This window comes from Ctenocephalides felis, unplaced genomic scaffold (genome assembly GCF_003426905.1).
Source record: "Ctenocephalides felis isolate EL2017-DRISC unplaced genomic scaffold, ASM342690v1 CF-g0.4_SCAFFOLD_01886, whole genome shotgun sequence".
Lineage (NCBI taxonomy): Eukaryota > Metazoa > Arthropoda > Insecta > Siphonaptera > Pulicidae > Ctenocephalides > Ctenocephalides felis.
The window spans coordinates 121,870,227-121,888,319 of NW_020538040.1; positions in this window are offsets into that span (position 1 = coordinate 121,870,227).

Sequence of the window (18,093 nt, forward strand, 5' to 3'; positions counted from 1 at the left end):
ATAGTTATTGAAGATGTTTATTTTAAGTTATTTAACTAAACAATATGCATTAAGATTATAATTTTTAACTTTGTTGTACATTCTGATAGATAACCGCATCACATTAATTAAATACGATAGCTACCACAGCACAAAAGTGAATTTTTTCGCCTTTTGGCTGTCCTTTTTTACCCCGCTTATGTGTTAAAACCGTTTTTTTAAAATAGCGAAAATAGCAATCAAGTTTTTACAAAAAGGAATTGGCTGAAAGTTTTACTGAACTTAGTTAGATAGTTGTTTTTTTTTCATATATGAACATATATGTGATATTTGTTGTGTATTACTCAAAATCAAAATGCTCTACTCTACCTTTAATCGGAAAGCTTTTGCAACTTATTTTAAGGAAGAATATTAAAATAGTGGTGTATGGCATCGTGTATTATATTGAATGTATATATATTGAATGTATATTGAATGTTTTCAAATAGATTATTATAAACAATGTAACTTTGTTCATTATTCGTATTTTATGGATAATATATAATACCTTATGAATTGGACGACGACGCTTATATGAAAACAAAACTTGATGAACCGGATTTAACATAAAGAACATTGTCTGATATTTATGAGAATTATATAAACTGAATTGCAAAGTTAAAATAATTTATTTGAAGTATATAAGCCATTTTTTTTAAATTTTGGCTAGAATTAGAATTAAAATCCGAATAATTTTCGATGTTAAAAATTTTTTTTAGAAATTTAAAAATAAATGAAACTAGGGCATGGCATCGTGCCTTAGGTCAAATTGCTGGAAATTGCTCGGTTTCTATTTATGCTCTCTTTGCTGCGTATCTTCGAAACGGCTGGACCCACCTCTGTCAAAAATTAATCAGCACATCTCCCTATCAATAGGAATCGATTGCTTTTTAAATTTTTGAAATCGGTTCATCCATACGCCCAAAATTGTCTACGAAAACTTGTCTCCACACATACACAAACATATATATTATGTTGTCAAATATCTCCCTTCCGCTTTTTTGCTCTTGGTTTATAATACAAAAAGGCGGAAGGGAGATATTTGACAACCTAATATATATACACTCACGCATCTAATTTTTCTGAGGTATGCCAAATGATCAAAAAATTCTAAAACGTGAAGATATGAAAAACTTTTTATTTTCGATTTTCAGCCCATTACTATAACTTACCCTACAGAAAGTATTGACCTGGTATGTGAACTGGCAAAAATTATGTATAGTAATCCTCCTCGAGTATAGAGTTCTCGCATCTTAAATGGGTGAAAATATGCTCTATCAGCAAGGTGGTTCTTGTAACTAGATGTAAGCAGTGTCATCGGGATGAATCCCGTAACTAAATAAAACTTAATCAAATTTAAAATGAAGGACATTGTCCAATATTTATAAGAATTTTATAAACTGAATTGCAAAGATAAAATTATTTATTTAAAGTATAAAAGTAAGCTTTTAGAACTTTAGCCAGAATTACAATTAAAATCCAAAATATTTTTCTATATTAAAAAAAATTTGAAAATTAAAAAAAAAAATTATAAAAAAATTCTTCAAAAGCAACTGTTTTGTCAACACAAGTAGAAAGTTTTTTAAATTCTTTAAATTGTATGGTTAGTTCTCTCAAAAACTGCAATTTATCGCACATTTAGCTCTATATCTCCAAAACGGCCGGACCTACCTTTGCCAATAACTAATCACCACTTCTCCCCGTCATTGCGAATTGAATGTTTTTAGATCATTCAAATTGTTTGATCCGTTCTTTTACAAACTGACATTTTTAACACTTTTTGCTCCATATCTCCAAAGCCGCTGACCCTGTCTTCGTCAAAAACTAATTATCTCCTCATCACTAGCCTTCGAATTTTTTATGAACCATCGAAATCGGATAATCCGTATGCCCAATATTGTCGATGAAAAATTGTTCCACACATACACATACACACACGCATCAATTTTTTTTTAGGTATGCCAAAATGTTCAGGAACCTCTGATGCGTGAGTATATGCAAAAATTTTCATTTTAAAATTTTGACCCATCACTATAACTTACCCTACGAAATGTTAAAAAAATCAAATATTTCAAAAAAAAAAAATTTTACAAATAGTTCAAAATTTTTTAAAACCTCATTTTTTTAGTTTTCAAAAAAGTTTAAAGCCGTATATATATGTATATATATATATATATATATATATATATAAGTAGAATCTCGATTATCCGGACCTCGGTTATACAGATTCGCGATTATCATAATCGGACATAATCGCGTCGGAACTTTATATGAGCATATTCCGCCCGCGCGGCATTATCGCTTTATGTAGTTCGTTTGCAATTTTACTAAAGTGTTCTGACGTGCATATATACATTAATACATTCTCTGTTTTGACTGAATAACACCATTTGAGGGTGGTGTTATTCCTTAAATATAAAATAAATATTATAGAATCATTAAAAAAGGCGAAATCGGCCGTAAGTTAGCTGATAGGTATGGTGTAGGTACAGTAGGTACAGTAGGTACATCCACTATAAGCGATACTATTAAAAGAATGCGGAGTCAATTTTGTCGTACACTTGCAAGTTAGTTAGTGAAGAGGGAAGTGAAAATTGGAAAATGATGAAGAGACAGAAAAATGAACTCTTAGAGAAGCTTTATATTGTTGGTTTTTTCAAAACGATCAACAGGACAACCGATATCTGGACCTTTGCTATGTGAAAAGGCATTACAGTTAAATGAAAAATAAGGCAATAATAAAATAATAAAATAATCAATTAGTGCAAAAAAGTGGGTTGTTTGTTCATATTTCCAATTTAATATATATATATATATATATATATATATATATATATATAAACTACTGAATATTTTCTCAAATTTCTTTTTTTATTTGAAAGTACGATCCTTCAGGTTAATAATGGAAAATAATTTCATTGAAATGGCTGCCTCGGCTGGCCATGCAGTAGCCTACACGATCGGTCCAATTTTTAAGTACATTATCGATTATGTGCAGCTGTATTTCACCAATGGCTTCACGAATATTGTTCTTTAAAGCGTCAATTATCTCTGGCTTGTCGGCGTAACACTTATCTTTAACGGCACCCGACAGATAGTAGTCAACTCACAGCGCCGAGGTGGCCAAACGACATCAGCTCTGCGGCTGATAATGCAATCATTAAAACAGGGCGTAAAACATCGAGTGTAGCTTCGGCTGTGTGGCACGTAGCGTCGTCCTGTTGAAACCAAATGTTGCCAATATCCTCCTCTTCAATTTTTGTGAACAAAAATTCGTTTAACATGGGCCGATAACAATTTCCATTGACTGTAACGGCCACTCCTTGCTCATTTTCGAAGAATAATGGCACAATTATGCATCTGGACCAAAATCCGCAACAAGCAGTGACTCGTTTTGGGTGCATCGGCTTGCCAATGTATGCGTGCGGGTTTTCTGTGCCCCAAATGCGACAATTTTGCTTGTTTACATACCCGCCAAGATCAAAATGAGCTTCATCTAAAAAGATGATTTTTTTTTGTCAAAATCGGCATCTTCTGTAAGTCGATCGCACATTCATCGGGACATAAAAGCTGCAAAAACCTTTCTGAAAGAGAATAACCAATTCATTTTATGTAAAGCAGACATAGGAAATATTTCAGTAATTCTATTAAAAATAATTATGAAAAAGAAGCAATAAACATCCTAGAAGATAAAACAATGTATGAGGAGTTACCGAATGATCCTAACAATTACCATCATAGACAAGCTTTTAAATACATCAATCTTGGGTATCAAATCAATTTAAAAAAAAAATCAATCTTTTAAATACATCGAAAAAGGTCACATCAACAATTCTAGTGCATTAAAGTTAAAAGTCCAACACCCTCTAGTACCTAAATTTTTTTGTCTTCCCAAAATGCATAAACCTAATTGCCCTTTCAGACCGATAGTTTCATACATGATTCACCCACTTAGCGAAGCGAAAACGCATTGGATGGTCAGTTGGCACAACCATATTCGTTCAGCGGAAGGATAAAACTAATTATTTGTCAAATCAGACATAAGCTAAATGTTACCATTCACAAAATAAGCGCTAGTTGAAAAAAAAAGTTAGATGGCTACTAATTTATTTACTTATGCTTTAGTTATACATAACTTAACTTATTTTGCTTTCTATTTATTATTATTTATTTAACTGGTTTCGCGAGTTACGCGGGCACTTTCTTATGTGCTTTCTCATTGACGCTTAAACTTGTACTGAAAATTATACCTAATATTTTGGGTAAATATTTTTATTGCCCTGTATGAAGCGAACAGCTTTGTGCTTGTGCGTTGTCGCATTTTTTGTACATTGGAGCAGCAATTCGCTCTATACTGGGGCCCCAACCGCCAACAATCATGGCTTATGTCAGGTCTTAAGATATTTGATCATAACGAAAAATATTAACTACATAATTGGTAAAATTGAAATATATGCTGATTTTTCAAAATATTAATCTATGGTATTTTATTTAATCTAAACCTAAAACTATGAAGAAAATGAAAATAACTGCTTATCTACTAAATATAATTAACTAATTATGTAAATCTAATATAATCAATAAAAATTATTCTTATGATTGCGGTAATTATTAATTTTGTGTATTAAAAGGTAGTGGACATAATTTAGTTATAGGTCTGGTATACAAACCTTTAGCAGTTTTAACTACTGCAACTCGTATTCTATTGTCTGGTCCTTTTTTTGTCTCAATTACCTTTGCGATGTTCCATTGGAGAGGTGGAGTATTATCCTCTTTAATTAAAACAATTGTCCCATTTTCGAGATTGGGGCTGGTTTTGTACCATTTTTTTCGACCTTGTAGTTGTGACAAATATTCAGTGGACCAGCGATTCCAAAATATATGTTTTAGGTTATTGACATCTTGCCAACATTTCAAGATATTATTATTACATTTTGATTGGGGCTCAGGAAATGAGGCTATTACATAATTAATTAAAAAGTGTCCCGGGCTTAAGTATCCGCAATCCGTAACGTCATCGGAAACAGCTATCAATGGACGCGAATTTACAATGGCTTCTATTTGAGTTAAAAAAGTATAGTATTCCTCAAAAGGTAATATTGTGTTGCCTATTACTCTACGTGTGTGCAATTTAACTAATTTTATAGCCCCTTCCCAAAGACCGCCAAAGTGTGGAGCATGAGCTGGAATGAATTTCCATTAATTAATTAATTTGTTTCTTTCTTGTTTATTCTTAAAATATTTAAAAAGTTCGTGCAAATGGTGCTTTGCTCCTACAAAATTTGTTCCATTATCACTATGAATCGTGGCGCAGCGACCGCGTCGCTATATGAAACGTCTTAAAGCGGCTATGAAAGCGTCTGTGGATAAGCTTGTTACTAACTCTAAATGTATCGCCTTGATAATAAAACAAATAAAAAGCGCAATGTACGATTTGATTAAGGGAGCCTTGCGCAATCTACTTGATTTTAGCATAATTGGGCCGGCGTAGTCGGTTCCTACGTTTAAAAAAGGTCTTACTGGATTAATTCTGCTTAGTGGTAGATCGGACATCAATTGCGTTTGTGTTGTTACTCTGAAATTATAACAAATGACGCAACTATGAATAACCTTTTTAACCTCTCTTCTACCATTTATCGGCCAGTATCTAAGTCTTATATTAGCGATAGTAGTTTGGGTTCCTGCATGTAGTAAACGCAAATGTTCTTGCCTAATAATCATTGTTGTTATTGGATGGTTTGCTAGTAAAATTATCGGGTGCATTTGATCGTATGGAATATTTGGACGCAGTAGTCTCCCGCCCACTCGCAATAAATCGTTCGCACCTACAAACGGATTCAGTTTTAGCAATGATTATTCAAAAGCGTTGGACAAGTCTTGATTAATATTTAACTTAGTTAATTCTTTATTATAAACTTCTTTTTGTAATTGCCGTATAATCGCATATTTTGATTCATTTAATTCGTAAATTTCGACCGGACCTATTTTTTGTTATTTTTATTTATTTTTCTTATATTAAAAATAAATCTAGAACAACATGCTACAACTCTAATCATTTTTGTAAAATTTGAGAATTTATTATAAATTAAATTAAAAAAGCTTTCTTGTGTTGCAACCAGTGTCACAACTGATTTTCTTTTATCTGGCAATTCTATATTATCGGGAATTGTAAACTTTTTTGGCCAATTATTCAAATTTGCGAGCCAATCAGGACCGTTCCACCATAAGGCTGAATTTTGTAAATCTAACGGTGTGATTCCGCGATTTATTAAATCCGCTGGATTCTCTTTGGAAGGAACATGTCTCCAAGTGGCTTGCAATGTAAGTTTTTGAATTTCCGATACTCTGTTTGCAACAAAGATTTGCCACGTACAAGGCTCGGAATTTAGCCATGATAACGTTATACTGGAATCGCTCCACAGTACGTTTTCTTTTATCACGTATTCTAAACTATGGCTTACCTTATTAAATAAGCGAGCTAACAATAGCGCGGCACATAACTCTAGACGCGGTAAGGTAATTTGTTTCAGCGGTGCTACACGCGATTTTGAACATATTAATTTTGAAAAGCATGTACCATCCTGATAGGTTACGCATAAATATAAACATGCACCATATGCTTTCATTGAAGCATCCGCGAAACCGTAAATTGAGCGTTTTCTATTGTTTTAAAAAGATTCAATTGCTGAGGTATTGTTAGCTGCTGTAAAATTTCTAAACGTTTCGAAAATAATTGCCAGTTTTTTAATAAATTTTCCGTAATCGGTTTGTCCCAATCTTTATTTTCTCTCCATAATTGTTGCATAATAAGTTTGGAAGTTATGACTACCGGAGTAATGAATCCAAACGGGTCAAATATACTAGCTATAGATGCTAAAATTTTTCGTTTGGTTTGTATATTGTCTATAGCTAAAACGTTGTTATAAATTTTAAAATTATCAGATGTAGGTTGCCATATAACCCCTAAAGTTTTAATTATCTTTTCTTTGTCAAACCCTACATTTATATTTTCACCTATATTCTTATCATTAATTAATTCTATATTATTGCTTAACCAGTTATGCAGTTCAAACCCCCCTTCGGCTAGGAGATTGTTTATTTCAGTTATTAATAATTTTGCTTCTTGTAAAGTGTCTGCACCAGAGATTATATCGTTCACGTAACAATCTGACTGTAGAATTTTGGACGCTTTTGGATATATTGCATTATAATCTATAGCACTAATCACTTTTCAAGGCATTTCATTGCTAAATATGGCGCGCAATTAGTGCCATACGTTACGGTATTTAGCTTATAGCATCCTACAGGCATTCCGGGTGCCTCACGCCAAAAAATTCTCTGGTAGTCCTGATGTTCGGATTTAATTTTAATTTGACGAAACATCTTGACTATGTTCGCCGTAAATACAAATCTATGTGTCCTAAATCTCATTAATATGGTAAACAAATCTTTTTGTAAACGCGGCCGGTAGCAGTATGTCATTCAAAGATAGACCGTTTGAAGATTTTGCCGAAGCGTCACAGACTACTCTTAATTTTGTTGTTAAACTAGCTTAACGAACTATCGCATGGTGTGGCAAATAATAATAATTATGTTTGTCTAAATTACGATTTTCAATTTCCATTTGAATTTTGTCAATCTTTGTTGCATGGCCTAATCTTATATATTCTCCTATAAAATTGTCGTAATCTGCCGCAAGTTTTTTATTATTTGTTAATCTTTTTTTCAAACTTATGAATCTTTTGTACGCTTGTGAATAAGTGAACCCAAGAGAAATACGCGGATCGCTTCTAAATGGTAACGCGACTTCAAATCTACCATTTGAATCCCTACTGACGTTTTGTTCAAATATGTCTTCTGCTCGTACTTCCTCCTGCGACAAGATACACCTTTCATTTAATTCCTCCATTTCCCAAAATTGTTTTAATTGGTCAGTTATATTTTCCTCGATTGTTAACCCTACGTGCGCAAAAAAAGTCTTATATTCTACCGGACCGCAAAGTGGCCAATCAAAACTAGTGTTTAATAATGTTATTTTGTTTTTTAATTTAATTTGTTCATTTTTTAAACTTTTAAAAAATATTTCTGCACCTAATATTAAATCTATTTGTCCCGGCAAGTTAAAATTAGGATCGGCTAGTATGCAATTTTTCGGTATATCCCAATTTGATATGTCAACGCGTACTTCCGGTAAATTATTTGCAATGTTTTGCATAACAGTACAATCTAATGTTTTTGTATAAACGTTTATCCTAGATGCAACTTGTAGACTTACCGAACCTAAAACATTGGCGTTTGTACCGCCTACCCCGCCAACCGTTATATTTGCTTTTTGATAGGTTAATTTTAAATTTTCTGCTAGAGACTTTGAAATAATATTTATCTGTGAACCAGAGTCTAGAAGGGCGCGCGCTGTGGATGTAGTTCTACCGTTTGATACAAGCACTAGAACTGTGGGCAAAAGGGTTTGTTTTTGTTCCGCTTCTGCAATCATGGTCATAGAGCTTGTACTGGGTGTTGCTATATTTAACGAATCCTCAGACCTATATAGAACAGAATTATGACGCCTTCTGCAAAACGAACATTTGCGTTTACTATGACATTGTGATATTACATGCGAGGATTTAAGCCAGTTAAAACACAATTGCGTATTTCGTACAAATTCAGCACGATCATTTATTTGTAGTTTTAAAAATTCCTCGCATTGATTGAGGTAATGCTCTTTATTACAAAAGGGTCATTTCAGTTTGATAGGTGCAGCGAAATGACTTCTCTGATCCGGAATGATTATATTTGATCGTTGCTCGCGGTTCATATCGTAAGTTGCACAACGCTTTTCTAGAAAGGAAAAAAAATTGTCTAATGATGGTAGATTATTTTTTGAAATGGATGCACCCCACGCCACTTGGGTATCCATGTCTAATTTTGCTTTTAATATAAATATAAATATAAGATCGGAGAGCTCTACTGAGAGTCTCTCGTTTTTAATAGCGGATATGTGCTGTCTACATTTGCATAAAAAATTTCTGAGTGACTTGTGATCTCTATTCTGTGGTTGCTTTACAATTTCTTTCAGTTGCGCGTTAATTAAAATCAATTTATTATCATAGGTACCCACTAACGTATCCCATGCTATTTGAAAATTCGCTTCTGTGATTGATAGATTTTTAATTAAATTGGCGGCTTCTCTTTGTAATGAGTTTTTTAAATAGTGTAACTTTTGAGAATTTGTTAATAATTTATTTTCTATAATTAGACTCGAAAACATGTCTCTAAATTTCGGCCATTTAGAAAACTCTCCATCAAAATTCGGCAAATGAATTTGAGGGAGCTGAACTTTAGCTGAAGCTGACTCAGAAACATTCTGCGCGCATGCATTACTTTGTCTACAACCGGCCAATAAATTATCTATTGTAGACAAAATCTTGCAATATTGCGTTTCTATCTCGTCGAGATCGCCCTCGAATTCATCTAAATTAATCATTTCCAACGCATCTTGTGCTTCATTATATTTATTAAATGCGTCATTGAAAAGCTGCCTACACGCGTTTAGTTCCGAAATACTCAATTCGGAAGTACATTTTGAAATACAATTTTGTGTTCGCGTTATTTTGGATTTTACTGATCTGCGCTTTTCAATTAAAATATTTTGATTTTCCATTGTGATGTGATAGTCTTTACAATTCAAATACGAAAAAAATGATTGATAAAATAAAATATAAATGATATACAAAATATAAAAGAAAAATGTTTGTGAAAAAACTAGAATCGAATAACTATAAAATTCAAAAGTCAAGTTTAAACTAATTGGTGAACTTAAACTCTCTATTCCCTTGGATGATGGCGCCTCTAATGTAAGTAATAGTTTGGAAGCGTACCTCAATGCCTGGGTTGTAACTTGGATCCTCGGGTATACCTGACTTCTGCATGCGATGTACTCGCTCAGGGATGCTCGATGCTGAGTTGCGAAATCTCGTTTCTGCAAACGCACTGTTGCACACTGCGGCGTTCGGGGTGGTTTTAGAACGATAGTATCGATACTGAGTAAGTATCGATACTTTGACGTCGATACTGAGTATTTTTGGAATCGATACTTCTGACCGATTCTTTTGTCGATATCGATACTTTGTGCCGATTCTACTCAAAAAGTATCGGCTATATTTTTTTAGCCCACCAAAAGTTCGACCGCAATTTATGAACCCCACTCACTCTATATTGTCGCGGCGGCACCGCTCTTCATAGATAACGAACGAAAGAAGCGATAAGTCGCGTGCGATATGGCTTTTGTTAAAGAAAATGTTTATGAATGCCCCCAGTTCGAAGCCAATGATTAACAATAAATACATAAAAGAATTAGAGTTTAAGAGTATGTCGATAATATAATTTCTGTTACCCCCGAAAACATATGTTTATCAACGATAAGTTTTGTATATTGTATGCAAAAATCTTGTTCTCTGCGCAATTGTCACGGAACCAACTTTGCTTGAATAATTTATTAAGATATTCGATTTCCGATTCTGATTTTTAAAACCGATACTTGTTTTTCTAAAATAAATACTACTTTATAATTGCTAAGTATTTCTATTAAAATTATTATATTTCTGTTTCTCATTTCTAAAGTCGATACTTTTTATTTTCTAAAATAAATACTATACACTATAATCGTTAAGTATTTCTATTAATATTATTTTATTTTCGATTCTGATTTCTGAAGCCGATAATTTTTTTCCTAAAATAAATACTACTTTATAATCAAGTATTTCCATTAAAGTTATTTTATTTCCGATTCTAATTTTTAAAGCCGATACTTTTTATCTAAAGTAAGTTCTACTTTATAATCGTTAGGTATTTCCATTGAAATTATTATATTTTCGATTCTAATTTTTAAAGCCGATACTTGTTTCCCTAAAATAAATACTACTGTATAATAGCTAAGTATTTCTATTAAAATTATTATATTTCTGTTTCTCATTTCTAAAGTCGATACTTTTTATTTTCTAAAATAAATACTATACACTATAATCGCTAAGTATTTCTATTTATATTTCCGATTCTCATTTCTAAAGCCGATACTTTTTTTAATTATTGAACATTTTTCTTTTTGATATAAATTAGCCGATACTAAATTCATAAATGAATGCTTTCGTCGCAAAACGATACTATTTCATAATTGAGTATATTTCTTTTTGTTGTAAATTTGCCGATACTAAATTCATGAATGATGTTAGGGCTATCCACCCTTTCGTAATAATTATAAATAATATTATAAATTCTATATAACAGTCAGTATGAAAGACGCAGTATGTACGTTGCTGACTCACAGTTCATAGCCTTGCCACAAAGTATGCAAAGATTGTATCAAAGATAAGACGCACGTGCAGTCAGATTAACCACAAATTGCATCTCAAATAAATAAGTTGAATCATTCCTAACGAACATTTCTGGAAGGATGGTTACGTCATCATCATAGGTTATAAAAGCTTGAGGATGACGGAACCAACCGTTCATTCTAGTTTAGTCTCCAATCACTTCACATCAGTCTTATTTCAAAATATTAATTGTGTATTAAGTTGTAATCAAGTGTAACCGAATAATGAAGTAAATAAAGTTAATAAACGTCTTCAAATGTTTAATTAAATATTTCCACAGTGATAAAGCGTTAGCAGCAGAAGAACCTAATTATAAATGTTGACATCGTTGGCGTGACGCAACATAATTGTTGGCAACGGATCCACAACATAATTTGTTGTTAGCCCAAGGGTGCACAACAATGAATACTTTTGTCACAAAACTATACTATTTTTTATTTTATAAGCATTTTTCTTTTTGATGTAAATTAGCCGATACTAAATTCATAAATGAATACTTTCGTCACAAAACGATACTATTTTATAATTAATGTATATATTTCTTTTTGATGTAAATTAGCCGATACTAATGTCTTAAATGAATACTTTCGTCACAAAACGATACTATTTCATAATTAATGAATATATTTCTTTTTGATGTAATTTAGCCGATTCTAAATTCATAAATAAATACTTTCGTCACAAAACGATACTATTTTTTTAATTAATGAGTTTTTTTTTGAATAAATTAGCCGATACTACTTTCATAAATGAATACTTTCGTCACAAAACTATACTATTTTTTATTTTATAAGTATTTTTCTTTTTGATGTAAAATGCCGATACTAAATTCATAAATGAATACTTTCGTCACAAAACGATACTATTTCATAATTAATGAGTATATTTATCTTTGATGTAAATTTGCCGACACTAAATTCATAAATAAATACTTTCGTCACAAAACGATACTATTTCATAATTAATGGGTATATTTCTTTTTGATGTAAATTAGCCGATACTAAATTCATGAATAAATACTTTCGTCGCAAAACGATACTATTTCATAATTAATGAGTATATTTCTTTTTGATGTAAATTTGCCGATACTAAATTCATAAATGAATACTTTTGTGACAAAACTATACTATTTTTTATTTTATAAGTATTTTTTATTTTTGATGTAAATTAGCCGATACTAAATTCATAAATGAATACTTTCGTCACAAAACGATACTATTTCATAATTAATGAGTATATTTTTTTTATGTAAATTTGCCGATACTAAATTCATAAATAAATACTTTCGTCACAAAACGATACTATTTTATAATTAATGAGTATATTTCTTTTTGGTGTAAATTTGCCGACACTAAATTCATAAATAAATACGTTCGTCACAAAACGATACTATTTTATAATTATCGAGTAATTTTCTTTTTATGTAAATCGAATTTAAAATTAGTATCAAAAAATTATTAATTAAAACTTCTCAAAATATTGAAAATAATGCTAATTTAACAGTATTAAATACAGGCGATATAATTTATCATAATATTGTAATTCGATCTGTAGAGAGATTTTTCTTGCACGTATGTTTGATTTTGATGAAAAGTTCTCAATATTCGATACTGAGTAGTATCGATACTTTTGCCACGATACTTTTTTGGTATCGATATTTTGTCTCGATTCTTTTTTCAGTACTCGGTATCGATACTTTGCCTCGATACTTCTAACACTAGTTCAGGCGTGCTTCTTACGCTCACGAGAATGATGACGATGGCTAATGGCCGCCGACTGACTCCTTTCCAAACTTTTAAATTTTCACTTTTTTGTATTTATATCCAACTCCACTGCTTTGTTTCAAATGTTTATATGTTTATAAATTGTATTTTAATTACTTTGTTGTATTTTGGTTTAAGCAGATCACTTTAATGCTTTATGCTGCTAGTCACACGTGTTTTTAAATTTTGCTTATTATGTTTACACGCACTAATAATTTTAATTGATTTTATTAAATTTTCTTCTTTTTAGTAATGGACTGTATTTTAATTTAACTTTGTGGTCCTAATCACTTATTTTCATACTTATCCGGCTCGAAGGACCATTTTATGGGACATTTCCCATAAATGTAAAATTGGGTTTCTAATGAAACTCTTGTTGACTTATTTGTTTCACTAATTTATTTACTTATGCTTTAGTTATACATAACTTATTTTGCTTTATATTTATTATTATTTATTTAACTGGTTTCGCGAGTTACGCGGGTACTTTCTTATGTGCTTTCTTATTGACGCTTAAACTTGTACTGAAAATTATATCTAATATTTTGGGTAAATATTTTTTATTGCCCTGTATGAAGCGAACAGCTTTGTGCTTGTGCGTTGTTGCATTTTTTGTACATTGGAGCAGCAATTCGCTCCAATACATGATTTTTAAGAACACATTACAGAAAACGAAAAATATGATCAAAAACATTCAAGAGATATTTAGGAGTGGGCATTCCCTAATATTTATAATGTATTTGTATGAAAATAACATCAGAGAGCCAAATATTTTCTTTTTGTTTCTAGAATTTCATTGAAAATAAATTATAGTTATAGAAAATAAAACACTTTTTCGTAAGCTCAGTTTAGTCGACATTTTAGTTGTAATAAACTAAGATATATTCACAAAAAGACGACAATTCAACCTTTTATATTTTTTTTATAAATTTAAGCTTTACTGTGAAGTCAGAAAAATGTGGATCGAATTTCATTGAATCGATAGAACGTTATTGAATCTCTCCACAGCAAGAAGCAACATAATTGGTTAAGATGATTTTAAAAATCGATGATGTCAGGTCACCCGCTGACCAATAATTGATACAAGTCTTATAGCAACCAAAATCAATGACACTTATTATCACAAATTGCATTTGAATTTTTGAACTCTAATCATTTTAGTTTTTAGCAAAATTATTGTTTGCTGTTGTTTCATCGGTTATTTGTTTTCATAGTATTATTTATTGAGATAGTGATGTTCCATATTCTCAAATGAAATATATTCTTAAATCTAGATTCTAGATAAAAAACGATTGAACTGTTGTATGGCATCGTGCCTTATGATAAGGTGACCATATTTATTATGATGGCAAATCGCTGGAACTTCTCGTACCGTGATGGAATATAAATATTAATAACCACTCGGAAAATATTAATAAACAAGTTGAAAGTGACATTTTGCAAGTTGCATGTGTAATAATGGACCTGATCAACCGAAATTGAGATCAAGTTATCATCTACCTAGTACCTGGTATTAATTAATGATTTAAATTAATGCTAAAATATTTTGCACTACTAGAGAAGTTTTGTAGACTTATTTTTCCGCTGATTCCTAAAAATTGTGATATACAAATTTTGACTCATCACATCACAAAAGCGACTTTTGACACTTTTTTGAATTTTTGATGAATTTTTAAAATTAAACTACTTGCTGTAGGACCGTAAAATTTTAGTATGTTCTTCAGGACCATGATGCCTATCAACATAAAATATTCCTAGATAGAAACTTTAACAACTAAATACGAAGAAACGGCTTAGCCAATCTTTGTCCAAAACTAATTAGCACGATTCCCAAATAATATCTTTCGAATAGTTCTTGAATTTTTAATATCGAGTTCGAACTTTGGCCAAAACGTGGACCAAGTTCTTTTACTTCTTTTTTAATTACTAAGAAACGGCTCGGTCGATCGTCGCACAAAACGACAAATAATAGTTTCATCGAGATACATCGAATGACTTTTAAAATTTTGAAATCGGTTCAGTCGTTTTTAAGAAAACGTCGATTTTCATATACTGATATACTCAAACAGACACTCATATACTTTTCCAAATTTGATCTCATTCTATTCTGAAAGGCTTGAAACGCCGAAAAAACATAAAATTAGCAAATCGAATTTTTTATGAAAACAAACTTCGTACTCTTTAAGGGCTTGCTCGCGCTTACGGTGTGAATCGTCAAGACAAAAGTCTGGAAAAATTTCGAACTGCGAACCCTTATGATAGACAAATTTCTTTCGATAATTTTGTTAGATGTTCAAACAGTTTTTTTATATATGGACAATATGAATTATAGTTAATTATTGAGTTTTTTTTTGTTTTTTTTTTTTAAACTTTTGTATTAAAATATGTATTTATTGATTTTTATAGGTCTCAATGAATATAAAATGAATTTATATATAGTTATATTATTTTTTTAATTATTTGTTTGAATTTTACAATACATGTTTTCGCTAGTTTTTCTCGATTTTCTCTTAAACGGTAAAAGATACGAAAAAACTTTGTTCGTACGAATAATGCAGAATAAAATTTCGAATAAAATGGTATATAATTGGTTAAGTGTGTTTATATAATTTTTTCGAGATTATCTAGTTTTCCTGAAATTTTACGAGAGCAACTTGCCTGTAGGCCACACCGTGCGGAATTCGAAGTTGCGATATATGAAAAAACACTAAGAATTTTGAGACCTTTCTAACGATGTATGATACTTTATATGTTTTTGTTACGTTATTGTAACTTTATCTATTGATATATTATAAACAAATATAATAGCAATTGGACCGGACTATATGATTACATGAAAAGTAAATGAACAAATCTTAATGAAGCGGTGTTAGAATGAAAAGTATTACCTCCTATTTATCAGAATTATTAACTTTCTGTAGGGTGAGTTATAGTGGTCGCAAAAATATCGAAAATGAAAGTTTTTGCATATCTTAATGTTCTGAAGGTTTATGAACATTTTGGCGTACCTTAAAAAAATGGATGTATGTGTGTGTGTATGTTTGGGTACAATTTTTGTTTACGATTTCGGGAGCACGGATTCCTATTGATAGGAAGACGTGCTGATTAGTTTTTGGTGAAAACAGGTCCAGCCGTTTCGAATATACGGAACTAAAAGTGGCAAAACGGTTATTTAGTTTTTGAGAGAACGGAGTACCCGATTTGAATGATTCAAAAAATTAATTAATTTTCCTGAATTAACGAAATGAAGAATAGATCAAGTTTTTGGTGAGGCAAGTCTAGCAGTTTTGGAGATACAGAAAAAAAGTAAAAAAAATGCAATTTGGCGGTCAATAATGATCATTAGGCATACGCGCATCAAATTATTAGATATTTGATAAAATTATTAAAAATTAGTACTAATTAACTTCCCGTAGGGTAAGTTATTGTAATGGGCCGAAAATCGGAATTGAAAATTTTTACATTTCTCGACGTTTTGAAGGTTTCTGAACGTTTTGGCATACCTCAGAAAAAATGGATGTGTGTGTGTGTGTGTGTGTGTGTGTATGTATGTATGGATACAAATTTTCGTCCACGTTTTCGGGCGTACGGATCAACCGATTTGAATGGTTTAAAAAACATTCGATTCCTATTAATAAGGAGAAGAGCTGATTAGTTTTTGGCAAAGACAGGTCCAGCAGTTACGGAGATAAGGAGCAAAGAGTGCAGAAAATAGAAATCGAGTTTTTGAGAGAACGGAGCATCCGATTTGAATGATCTAAAAAACATTCCATTAGTAATGATTGGGAGAAAGGGTTATTAGTTTTTCGCAAAGGCAGGCCCAGCCATTTCGGAGATACAGAGCTAAATGTACAAAAAATGGCAGTTTTTGAGAGAACTAAGCGTCCGATTCAATTGATTCAAAGAACTTTCTGCTTGTCTTAACAAAATAATTGATTTTGGAAAAAAAAATTTTGTACCATTTTTTTTTTTTTTTTTTTTTTTTTTTTTTTTTTTTAAATTTTTGTATATCGAAAATAATTCAGATTTTATTTTTAATTCTGACTATAGTTCTAATATACTTTAAACAAATAATTTCAACTCTGCAATTCAGTTTATATAATTATTATAAATATTAGACAATAATACAATATTTATAATAATCTATTTGAAAACATTCAATATTCCTCGAACGTTTCGTTACGGTACGGGAAGTTCCAGCAATTTGCCTTAAGGCACGATGCCACCCACCCCACTAGTTTCGTTACAATTTTGTTGCGATCCATACAAAGACCGTTAATTTTCAAAGGTTACTTATACGTTTCAAGCAAATTTTAAAATTTCCAGAAAAAAATATTTTTCAAAATTTTCAAAAATATACTAAGTTTTAAACTTCAAATGTCAAACAATTCAGTTTGAAAATGTATAACTATATTTCACGTAAGAAATACACCTTCAAATGGATCTATTCGGCTCTTCTTGCTAATTTAATAATTCTCAAGTGTTTTGAGCGATAAGATCGGCACTGTATATTTTATGAACGACAAAATATATAATGAATATAATTATCTATTTGAAAATGTTTAAAACAATTGTTTTTAATCATTGATTAATATTCATTGATTACTGTTTTTTCCTGGAATAATTAATTCTGGTACGAGAACATCAGAATTTTAGGTAGAAGTAAAATTAAAATCCGATTTTTTTTCAAAATATTTTTTGAACATTAAAAATAAAAATGTTTTGAAAAATGTCTTTGAAACTTTATGTTTTGTATATAAATGATCGCTTTGTCAACACAAGCAAAAAGTTTGGAATCACTCAAATTGGATGCTTCGTTCTTTCAGAAATAGCCAATTTTTGCACATTTAGCTTCGTATCTCCGAAATGGTTGGACCAGTCTTTTCGAAAAACTAATCAGCACTTTTTCCCATTAGTTGGAACCCCAATGTTTTTTTAGATTA